We start from the raw sequence: 12219 nt of genomic DNA on the forward strand, positions 1-12219 counted from the left end.
CAGCCAACAGTGCAAGGTCACCATCATGCTTCTGACACGTACAAATCAAAGACCACCTCAGAACAAATAAGTTTATGCAGCTTTTCCTTCATCGACATTGAGATAAACTGTCTGACACAAACAAGGGTACAAATATCCACACCGCTGCTTTTGTAATGAGATTTCTCTCTGCCATTGATTCTTTATTTAATCAACTGTTATGACCTTGTGTGGTCAAACACATATACTAATGGATGTAATTAAAATGGGGAGATTGGATTAACTAATTGAATGTATGACCCTGTGGAGCTGGATTTTTGTTTGTATTTTCACATTTTCTAAATTTAGGCTTAATATAAAATTGACAAATTTACATAAACCAAATTGCAACATATGTTATCGGAAAAAATCGGATGTTTAATTGCCCGACTGATCTGTGAAACATTCATATGTTATGGGTTCAGTAACATTTCACAGCTCCACATTCAGCTGTAGTGCCAGAATTGGAATTTAAGATGAAATATGTTCCCTCTGTCAGTCTATTCCTTCAGAGAATTTTAGGCGTGCAGATTCAGATCGACAATTTGGTTTAAATGACAGTTAAAAATTACAACCGGAGGTCCCCAGTGAAACCTGTCTTGACAGCACAGTGATAAAAAAACGTGAAAACAGATGACTCCGTGTCCAGATAATCTGTAATAACAACATTAGTTTGAATAAAGAAAGCCAAATCTAGATTCAAATGTAATATTCATTTAAGAAATATGAACAACTGGGGAGTAAAGGTTAAAAAAAACATCAGCCAAATCCTTCATATAGCAATACTCTTTCCTCATCCCCGAGGCTATGGCCAGGCCAAAACCTCAGTGCAGCAATTATATGCTGTAATGACTGCAGTTCAAATAAGCCTGGAGATTTTATTAAACCAAATGAGAGAATCATCTGTGTATTATCACCTTGTGATTGACAGTGACAAGTGTTGGGCAGGCTCGGAAGTGAGCATGATGAAGAAGCTCTCGGCAAAGCTCTCGATAATGTTACCCCTGATAAAGTTGCCTGGAAAACCTCAGCCAGCAAATGGAGAGGGAAAATTCCACGCATATTAATTCCAATTGTCAGATCCCTGCAATGGGGGGAGTCGGTAGGGTAATCTATCAAGCAGCCCTGACTGCCCCTCTATTCACTGACTGGCATTTTACACAACTAATGAAAAAGAAATCCATTGTGCTGATCATATGCTTTGATTTCACTCTATAATAATGATGAAATAGAAATATTCATAATAAACGTAAAGGTCACTCGCTGCTGCAGCTAAGCCTCCTAAGCTGCAACCTTTGCATGAGCAGTTGTCAGGTTTCAGCGGTAAAATAGGAAAAAAGGGTGAAGCATCAAGTTTTAACCCTGCAGAGGCCAAGACGTGAGACACTGCAGCCGGGATACTGCTCTGTGCTGGGACTCCTTGGTTTTTTTTGGCTCATCTTTCCCATTACACCAAACAGTCCGGATGTGTGCTCAAAGACGGATTCAGCAGGTCAGACTCCAAAGGCAGCTCGGTTCAGGAAAGTCACAATCATAATTTACATAGCCTCCTCTGGGATGTACAGAAACAGATCGAGTGTATACATTCCTCAGGGATTTCTCTGGTCTAGTTAATAAAATACAGGGAAATATGAACATTGCCTCTCCTCTCTTCAGCACTCCCGTCCTACCTGCCTCTGTATGTAGGTCACCTGGGCTTTTTTCAGGCATATGAGCAGTTGAGTACAAGGGTGGAGAGAGGCATGTCTCACCACTGAAGGACATTTGCAGCCTTATTATTGCTCACCGTGACTTCCATGCTGAGCTCCGTCTTCATATGCATCGTACATTGGCATTTATTAGTGCCATGCACTAAGTACAGGCCATGTTATTGAATTTGAATATCAGCTCCTAGCCACATTTGAAGGCCCCGGAAATATATTAAGATGAAGCAATCTCATTTAATAACACCCAAACCAATAAAAAGAAAGTAGATTGAAAATTAAATTTATGAATATTGCTTGGCAGCCGGAATAATCCAAAAAAAGCCCAGCTTGGTCTGTCGTATATGCAGATATTTCTTTCCGCTGTTAGCTCAGGTGTTGGAGAAATTTCCAGCTGTCTTCGCACAAGTATTGTGTTAAGACGTCAGCACATATGTTTCAGTCCTTTTGTGTTTGTCTTTGTTATACTTCGGAAACCTTACTGGTGGTTATTTAAAGGTACAGTGTGTAAAATTTACGGCCGAAGTGGCACTGATGTGGCTCGCCGGTCACGACCGCTGCTTTTGGCCGTGCTAACGCAAAATACACCAGACTCCGCTGTTAAATATTGAGATTTTACACATTTTCCGTGCTAAATGTTGGAGATAAACGCGTTTCTAAGTGATCCGCGCTGTTCGGTTTGATTCTTGTGTCAGGCGTCACGCTCATGACTCTTTCAGTGACAACACTCAGTGGCCGGGCAGTCTGTCGACGTCACTTTTTAGTATCGTCTCTGTAGGTACTGAAAAAAGTAGGTACCAGGTACTATCGCTAATGAAAAAGCAAAAAATTAACATGTCGAATTGAGCCGTGCCGAGTCGAGCCATGCTGAAACTGTGTAGTGGAAAAAAATCATGGTGGTCCAAAAAGACTGAGCTGACTGCTCCTGATATAAATATAAAAGTCTCATTCTAGGGTAATGACAATTCACAGTTAACACTTAATAGTATAATGTCTTAATTTACCATTTCTGCCAAATGAAAACAATTTTACCCAAATTTTACACCCTGGACCTTTAAGTGGACCAGTATTTTAAGTGTGGTAATGCGTGATTAGTCTTCAACACATCACACGTGCACGCAATATTTAACTGTGCAACTTTTGAAATGATCATGTTGTTCTGTATGTTTGAGTTCAGTCTTTGTTTGGCACTGGTTCAGTCCCCCCGTCCCCCCCACACCCCCCATTGTTAAACTGAAGTGGCCATCATTTAGAAAAGCTACTCTTCTCCTGTTTTTCCTAGAACCTTAAAAACACTGGCTCTCTGTCGAGGCGTCCATCCAACAGTAGTCATATCAGTCCGCGCCAGAGCTTAGCTGCTCAAATTATGGAATGCCACGTCTTCGCTTTATTGACTCCACTTCACACAACCCAGTCAATTTCCCTCTTGTGTCGTTGATGGACAACATGCTGTCGGTCAGTGTTTCACTGTTCTGTGTATATGTGTGTGTGTGTGTGTGTAGAGCAGCCTTTTGCCAAGACATCTGACAGGCCCGGTCCATCTGTGTGTAAATGTTGACTCCCGGCAGAGCTGTGATTGTCACTCATTGCCCAGCCAGCCAGCGCCAGGCATTGATCGCTACATATATCTTGTTCTGTACTTCCCGAACCTTCATCAACAGATGCGGCTACAGAATTGATTAGCGGCAAGTCAATGACCAAATCTCTTTGGAAACATTTTTATTTATGTGTGTGTTTATGTGGATAGCTTAGAGGGCCATTAGCAGGATTACCTTTGAGGCTTGGCTGAACAACAGATGTACAAGGACGACTCAATCAATTTGACTTGCAAGAGGCTGTAGTTGCAGGAAACAAGTGAAAAGTCTGTGGAGGAGAAGGGTAGGGGTTACGTAAAAGCAGTTCACTCTCTGGTGGTAATACACAGGTACAGCAGAATTCGACGCACAGTTGGTCCATTATTAAGAGTGAGATCACTGACTGGTTTATGTCGACTAAAACGCACGGTTAATGAGCAGACATGAGCTGACATTTACAAGATGACGATAAGATATGGTGGTACAGTTTTATCCACTGGCAGCTTTAAACCCATTTAAGTTATTGCCAAAACAAGCTTCACATAATACTTAAACTCACCCTGCAGTGATTATTTATTATAGCATTATAGCATCATGGTTTCTAAATGAATGAACACACGAGCAGCAAGCTTACTTTTGCCATAATAATGATTGATTTTCTCACACAACAGCTTACACATATAGTAACAACGACAATAATAACTGTTGTTATTATTATTATGTATTAGATATTAAAATATATTTGTTTAAAACATATCGTAAGCAAAATTTGACAGGATAAGTAAAAACGTTTTCAGTAACGCGGGGCCACTTTCCAGAAAGGCTTGTGCAAAGTGATGCATTCAATTATACAAGTATATTAAATTCAAATTAATGTTTGATATGGATATTTTATTATACTTAAATAATCTCGATTAAGCACAAAATGTATTATTTCCCAGAGAAGATCTTTAATTCTTTTCAATTTGCCCCTTTCCTCTCATGAATCAAACAGTGAATAAGTGCGTTGCAGAGACTCACAATCTGCCTTTGAAGTCCGTGCTTATGCTTCCTTATCTGCAAACTTATTAAAATTAAGTCAGAACACAAAATGGTATTTAAAAAGTTTAAGTGAAACAATTTGCATTGGGAGTGTGCGAAAATGCTAATGCATTCTTTCACTAAGCCTCACAATCGCTGTCATCCACTTTGAGCGCTGATTGTTTTCCACATGGATGCCCTCATTCATTATTGCAAAATTATAAACATAAAGAATATCTCTGTATTAATATTTCTGCTTTTTGTAAAAGCTCAATCAACCATAATGTCCTAATTTTTTCTCTGTGAACCTCATTTTATATTATCTCACTACTCAAGAAATGGATGTCCCAAAAGGGATTTATTATACCAGGATTATTGAATTAAATTAAACTAGACACTTACCGCCAGCCGAACATTGGTACCTTATCCACTTAAAAGGTAGGCCTGCTCATCACTGCTATTTAGGCAAACACATTAGGCAGCAAATGACTTTAGTTGGCTGAGCCTGGGTTACTGCATAATTCATTTGTTCATTAAGGAAAAGCACTGAAAGTGCTTGAGGTAAGTGGAAAAGGTCATGTATTGAATGGATCTCTAATTAGGCAACTTTACAACCACAGCTACACAAGTGATGACACATGCAGCGCATTTTGTTCGCATACAAATTTAGTGTGGGAATAAAACAAATAACGAATAATGACGGAAAAGAACTAGGTGACGGTGATTTGACCCAATCCCATGAAATTAAAGACAATAACCTCCATTATTATACAAATTGTGACCAATGTTTGATATTCAAGATTTTTAAACTCCTTAAAAAATGTCCTTTTAATAATATTTGTCCTGCAAATACATTGTATGTGTCTTCGAAAGATATTCAAATTTTATTTTAAAGAGCCCATCTGTAATTCTGGTATTGAACAGCAGATGGCAGGCTGTTTCCACTGATGAACCACCTCCAGACACAAACACATGCTGAACTTCTGCACCCCGTCACTGTGATGTTGGCTTTCCAGATCTCAGTGCTCTTGCCTATGAAATGCGTTCCCATTAAAAAGGCATTTTTAAAGCCAACACCAGAGCTATAACAATCATCTTTCTGAAGCCAAGCCACCACACCCGGGAGCTCAGCACCACCACACAGGCAGACATGTGGCGGCTGCCACAAACAAAGGCCCTGTACTCTTCTCCCCATCCCTCTTCCCCAACTCTCCGCATGGTTACAGGCCGGCCTGCCAGGGGCAATTACACCCACAACCCAGTGTGTGAGGTCCCGCGGAGCCCTCAGTCACCACTAACAAGATCAAGGCTAACTCCCCATCACAAACACAGTATAGAAACACATACACCTGTACGTGTGTGTGTGTGTGTGTGCCGACACTCTGTCCCCTGTCTCTTCATCCAACCTTTCACTCTCTCACACACGCACACACACACACTGAAATTATAACACATTTTGGATGGCTGTGGAAAGTGCATAGATTTCTCAAGAGCACCAATAACATGGTGGGAGTCACACTGTTTCATTTCAGCGTGTCACTGAGTGCAAGACTTTGTGTTGGTGACACTGCAGCATAATACATCAACATGTAGTCAAACATGAAACATACTGTACAGTACATCTTCACTGTCACGTGACTAGCCGAAAGACAGATGAGCTACAGAGCAAAGGCTTGCTTTTGCACCATTTCCCCCTCTCTCTTTTTAATGTCTTCCTCCTATAAATAGGGGAGAGGGACCTCTGCTGATCCGCGCCTTGTAGCTCGGCACTAAAAATGTGTTTGAACCCTATCAGTCTCGTGAAGGAGTTGTACGGCTTTCAAACACGAGAGGTATCCGGTGTTGTTACATGTGAATCATTCACCGCCACGCACAAAGGTGTATATTCTACCCCGCTTATCAAACGAGTGAGAAGTGTGACCATGGAGAGAATCCATACACCTGTGCCCTGATACAGCCATCAATACCTATGAGACCGTGTGTCAGGCTGCACGCAGCCCGAGCTGAGGTTTACGCACTTCCTATGATACCTCAGCGAGAGCTAAATAATTTGTGCTTCTTTAACGGGGTCATTGGATAGAGAATCTGGTCTTTTAATAATTAATCCAGACACAGTCTGAGCAGCTGACTTGTGTTTCCTCCTCATTTCAGCCAGATTGTCTGCCCGCTGTACCCCGCATTCATTCTTACTCACCGTCTAATTCATCTGGATTCATCACAATAACACTGCAGGCAGACTGGTGTTAGGAGGATTGTGTCCTGAGCATAACCCACAGGATCTCCAAAAAAAAAAAAAAAAAAAAGGAAACCACACACAGCTGCAGAATGTATTTTCATTTTGTGGATAAAAATAAAACAAAAGCCCATTACCACTGTGGCTTTGTTTAGCTACATAATTGCTTTTCATTATTCAGTGCACAATTGATACCCACGGAGTCAACTGAATGAGTGGCGGTTGTTCGAGGGAGGCTGCAAATGAGATCTTGTATTGATACGGCTGTATCAGATCTGATTTTCATCAATGTTGAGTGATAAAACTAGACCCTGATTGTCTGGTTGTCTCTGTGAATAATAATGTCACTATTTAAGCTGTTATTTGGAGTCATTGCAGCCTTGATATTCATATGACTGATATTATTGTGGGATTTCTCATTCAGGGGCTGCAAGGAATAGTTCAATTAACAATTGTAAAAGCTTGATTGCATAACAGTGGAAAAAATGCATAGTCCTCTTCAGTCCGTAAACAGTGCAGTGTACAGATGGTTAGGTTAGTTTAACTGAGCTTAGTGTAAAGACAAGTGGAGACAGATCGCCCGGCGAAGTGTAAAACCTACAACTCACCATTTTACAGGTCGTTATGGTTGTATAATTCTATGCTGAGAGCAGAACTGGGCAACAGACTTCAGGATGTTACTATTCCCAGCAAATTGGCTTTGGTTTCTCTATGGTTTAAACAAACAAAATATAACCTCGCTGTTTTCCCCTGTTTTCTCCCCGAGTCTTTGCGCTTAACTAAGATTTCCAGCTGTAGCTTCAAATTTGCCGGGGCAGACGTTGCTGAAACACGCTTGCCGTCCTTCGTGGGATGAACACATAATTTCAGAGATGTCTAAAATTCAAATGTCCTACAGCACTCTTGAATACGGCGTGTTGAGTGTGAGTGGCCCCAGTGGGAATCACACATCAATTTTGCAGTTTTAGCAGCATGCTAGTGGTACAGTCGTTGGGAAATCAGACACCAACAGCCAGACACATGTCAACGAGGCTTAGCTACAATATTTTGTCCCACAGAAATCAGGAATCTCATTCTTGCGCGTGCATTCCGCAAATACTTTCCCATCACAGCAAATCTGGCTCACACGTAGCTGTCCGTTTGCTCATCCCTGATACACCACCACATGCAGTTAAACCCGCCACATTGATTTACGCTCACATTTTTTTGTCTCTCTTTGGTTCAGGAGAAGTGGTGAATAATGGCCATTGCTTGATTTGTAAGGGTATTAGTCTGACCGCGTTGTCGTCAGGGTCTGTCTCCCTTTTTGAGCACACATGACGGACAGCGCTAAATCTGAGGTGCATGGTAAAAGGGACAGTAAGAGATACAGCTCTTTAAAAAAAGACAAGAAGAATGAAACTTGGCCCTTAATCATCTCCGTGTCTGCAGGGATCCCCTGTGCGTTTGTGTCTATTGCAGATAATGGTCTTTCCTTACTTGACAGCATGTCTTTGCTGAGCCGAAGCTCTGTAACCAATGCTTTAGTGTATCAGGGTGACAAAGTGTTGCTAGATTCGGCAGTGTCACGGCTCATCATTTTGTGACAATGCTGACAGCTGTGGTGTTAAGACAGGGAGGCTGTTGAATTGAGTTAGAATAGATTCTGGTGCAGCAGACCCAACTTCCATAACAATGCTTTCCCTAAGGATCACGCTGCTATGTGCGATCCAACAACACCAGCTGGAACCACTGGAAGACAGGGAGGGGAAGTAATGGAAATCTTGGATTGCAAACCAAAATGCTGCTTCAGTTATTGGAACGCATGGGTGCTTGTGTGTCAGGAGAAAAACCAGAGGCAAAAAAAAAAAAAAAGAGTACAAGAATGACAATGTTGTTTGTGGGATAGATCTCTCACGCGGTATAATGGTTGGCAGGCTGTCCAAGTGTACTGGCTCATTCCGCAGAAGAAGAAAAAAAAAAAAACTGGGAGGAAAAAGTCCCAGCCATCAGATATAACCACACCATCTTGAATCTGTCCAATCCCATCAGACTTCTTCTACGAGCCTGTCGGAGGAGACACGTCCTTGCCAGACCCTCTGCTAGTTTTAAGGGACTTCCTGTTTGTCGAAAACAGTACCAACAAATTGTATAATGACAAATGGTGGCCCAAACATCGTGGGAGCATGCTGCCTTGGGACCTCAAACGCAGTTGCAACTAATTTTGCCTCAACCCCAAAACAAGCAGAACAACATGACAATGACCAGGCTTTGTCTGTTTCCACGCAAAAATTGTCCCTGAGGTTTGGCTAAATGCGAGGGGAGCTATAGCCTACTTGTATTTATCCACTTTCTGTTGGGCTTTGAACAGTTTTTAGAATAATTGCATTCAACATGACTCAGAGATGTATTTTATTCTACCGTTTTAATTTAGGGCATATGTACAAGCTGGAGCTTAGGACGGCACTCGTGACTTTAGTGTCCTGGTGTGTGTGTGTGTGTGTGTGTGTGTCTGTGTGAGAGCGAAAAAGACCTCACTACTCACTGGATTCCAGTGTTTATGGGGCTGAACACAGCCAGGGAATATATTACTGTCATCCCCCATTAGAGGTTAATATGGGAGGAAATACTAATGTTAAAGAGTGACGCGGTCAGTTATCTTTCCATCCATTCAATTATAAAATCTTGCCTGTGTGCAGTGCAGCTGGTGTTTTAAACTTCGTTAAAATTTCTTTCAGATTTAGATTCTCTGGCTTTTAATTGCATTTCACCTTCTTCAGGTACAAAGGGTCAGTGGCAACATGAAGGGGTTTCTTTTTTGTTATAGTTTCTGCCTGGTATACCGTACAGTATCATACAGCGTGGGTCACATTGTCTTCTATACTAGGTTGACGTCCTGTCTCGTCTGATTGGATGCCAAATTGGTAACCTGATCCCACTCAATTGAACTCATGGGGCTTTTCCCCTACACCGTCACGGCACGACATGGCACGGCTCTACCCGTTTTGCATTACTATAGTAGCTCATCAACGTGGGCGGAGTCATCATAGCACGGCTGCTTGAAACTGCTGTGACGTCCCTTTATGCGCGACACACACTACAAACTGGTGACTTGTAAAGCAGTTTTTTCCTTTATAAAGGATTTGTACACAGAATCGTTCTGCACTGAACTAAAATATGTCTTTTTAACTGATCTACAATTTTTTACTGATTTACAGTTTGGCATTGTGCGGTTTGATTCCTGTGTCGGACGTCGCGCTCATGGCTTTTCCAGTGACAACACTCGGCTCAGCTCACGTGGAACCTCGCCAGAGCAGGTGCTAAAAAAAAGGACCAGTTACCAGGTACTATTGCTAATGGAAAAGCAAAAAAGTAAAAAAAAAACATGGCGAGTCGCGCCGTGCTAGAACTGGGTAGTGGAAAAGCGCCATCAGTTGTATGGGATTCTGCATTCATGGCCAATCCATTTCTCCCAGGAACATCATCTGGCATTTCCATTTCTACACACAAGGCAATGACAGTCCAGACTGTTCTTGTTTGTCATTCCTCAACAATGAAACAAACTACTAAATTCAGAACAGGGAGCCTAGCAGACTCATCTTTTCTTTGTCAATTCTTTTGGCGCAGGAGTAGGGGTTACTAGGCTGGAGGTCAAATGTCTGAAGGAATAGTTTGGGAACCACTGGTCTAATTGAACAGTTGTCGTTTACAGTATGTACATACAAGTTTACATACAAGCTTAAAGGCATCTTTCAGATGAGTATAGAATTTGATGATGAAATCAAAGTAACAAACAATGAAACGATCCAGTTCTCTCTACGGGGTAATAAATAAAGTGGTTTGTAATAATGGAAATTCAGCATGTTTCAAATAACTTGCTCAGCACTGGACTGGAGAGGAGATGGCGTTCCTTTTTTTTCTTTTATCAACACTTTGCAAGAGATTGAAGTGTGATGTATTGCATTGAATGATCATTAGGTCGGTAGCTTTGAATGGCTGAGTATAATTAACCACAGTATGTTATGAATCACTCACTAAATGTATGAAGTGTCTGAGTGACTGAATAATTCCTGATATGAAAACTGTAAACGTCTTTTTTTGCCAGTCACAAATCTTCAAATCAACAGCCTCATGTATGTTTAAACAGGCCTCTGTAATAATGCCGCTGACGGAGTGCGTATATTTGGCCGCTCAACTTTGTCACTGGGCTGTAATAAATGTTGAGGTAATCTATTTCACCATTAGCAGGCTGTGAACACTCTCTAATACCAGTGTGGCCCTCATTTTCCGGGCCTCTGATCGCACAGAGCAGTGGGCACCTAATTCGCTCAATGAAATGGGGCTCATGATTACCGGGGCGGAGATTTAATATATATCGTGGAAAAATTTGGTCGATTTTAATAAATGACCCATCCCACTGAATAGTGCTTTGATAAAGGAGGGGCTGTTTTGCTGCTGAGAGGACTGTTTGTTTTAATACATGTATTAGGATGTGGATGGGTGCCCCGCCCCCCCCCAGTAAGAGATGTCAGCACTTCGTAGTTGCTTAGTGACTTTGGAGTCCTTGTAAACAGGAGCAATTAAAGCTTTGGCTTTATCTTCAGTCATCTTAATGGACTGTACAGGCTGGTAACTCCACATCTAAATAATATATATTCATAGCTTCCTGGACCTCCCAATAAGCCATAGGCCCTTGCGTTGGCACGCTGCAACTTGTCACACAATGCCTGGGTAAATAAAATATGAGTAAGTACATTTTCACAACGTAGCACAGGGTGTATTTGACTTTTTACGGCAGCACATTTTGCTCATGATGGAGGGAGACTGCGAGAGAAGTCGAAATGCCTTCATAAATCATTCCCTGCGTTCTACCTCAAAAATAGTGCTCATATAATAAATGTGAGTTTACTGGAAGCATTTTCACTCTGAACAATGACTCTGTGTGTACGTGTGTGTGTGTGTGTGTCTGTGTGTGACAAATCTGGAAGCATTTTATGGTCAGCCACAGAGGCCTCTGTGATTGGACAAGCTATGTCACTCCTGGTCTTAAAAGGCTTTGCACAACAGCGAGGGCATCCGCGAGTCATCCCGCCACTTGTGGGAAGAAAAAAATTCCAGAGGATTCACCGCACGGTTCATTTCTATCCAAACTGCTTATTCTATCTGCAGGCTTTTGCAGACACATGATTCATCTTGGTAATTTCTGATTGTGGTCCATAATCAATACCCGTGGCTTCCTGGAGCTTTGCACTGACTAATCCGGACATGGATTTGACAGTGTCATGTAAAGGTAGCTTTATGTTATAATGTGGGAATATTGACGCGAGTCAGGCGCCCTGCTCGCTGTACAGTTGCTGGACGGTTAACTGAATGACATTAGACATTATCTGTGTCCAGACAATGTCTCATCTACCAATTTTTGACACGTCGTCGATCTTCCACTGCATGCTCGGAGCTTGTGTCTTCAAGACACTGTCTTCTGCTCAACCTATGTACAAACTGCAATTCATATCTTTCAATAATCTTTGGCTTTGCTGAGATTATTGTTCGGCCTATGCTTACACGTGTAAACGCAGCTGTACTGAGAGTTGTGTGGAGCTGATAATCAGCATTGTGTGAACTTATTTAACAATGATTTGAATGTATAATAGACTTTATGCTCTACACTACACTATTAAACTAACTTGCATTA

Source organism: Solea senegalensis, linkage group LG7 (genome assembly GCF_019176455.1).
Source record: "Solea senegalensis isolate Sse05_10M linkage group LG7, IFAPA_SoseM_1, whole genome shotgun sequence".
NCBI lineage: Eukaryota > Metazoa > Chordata > Actinopteri > Pleuronectiformes > Soleidae > Solea > Solea senegalensis.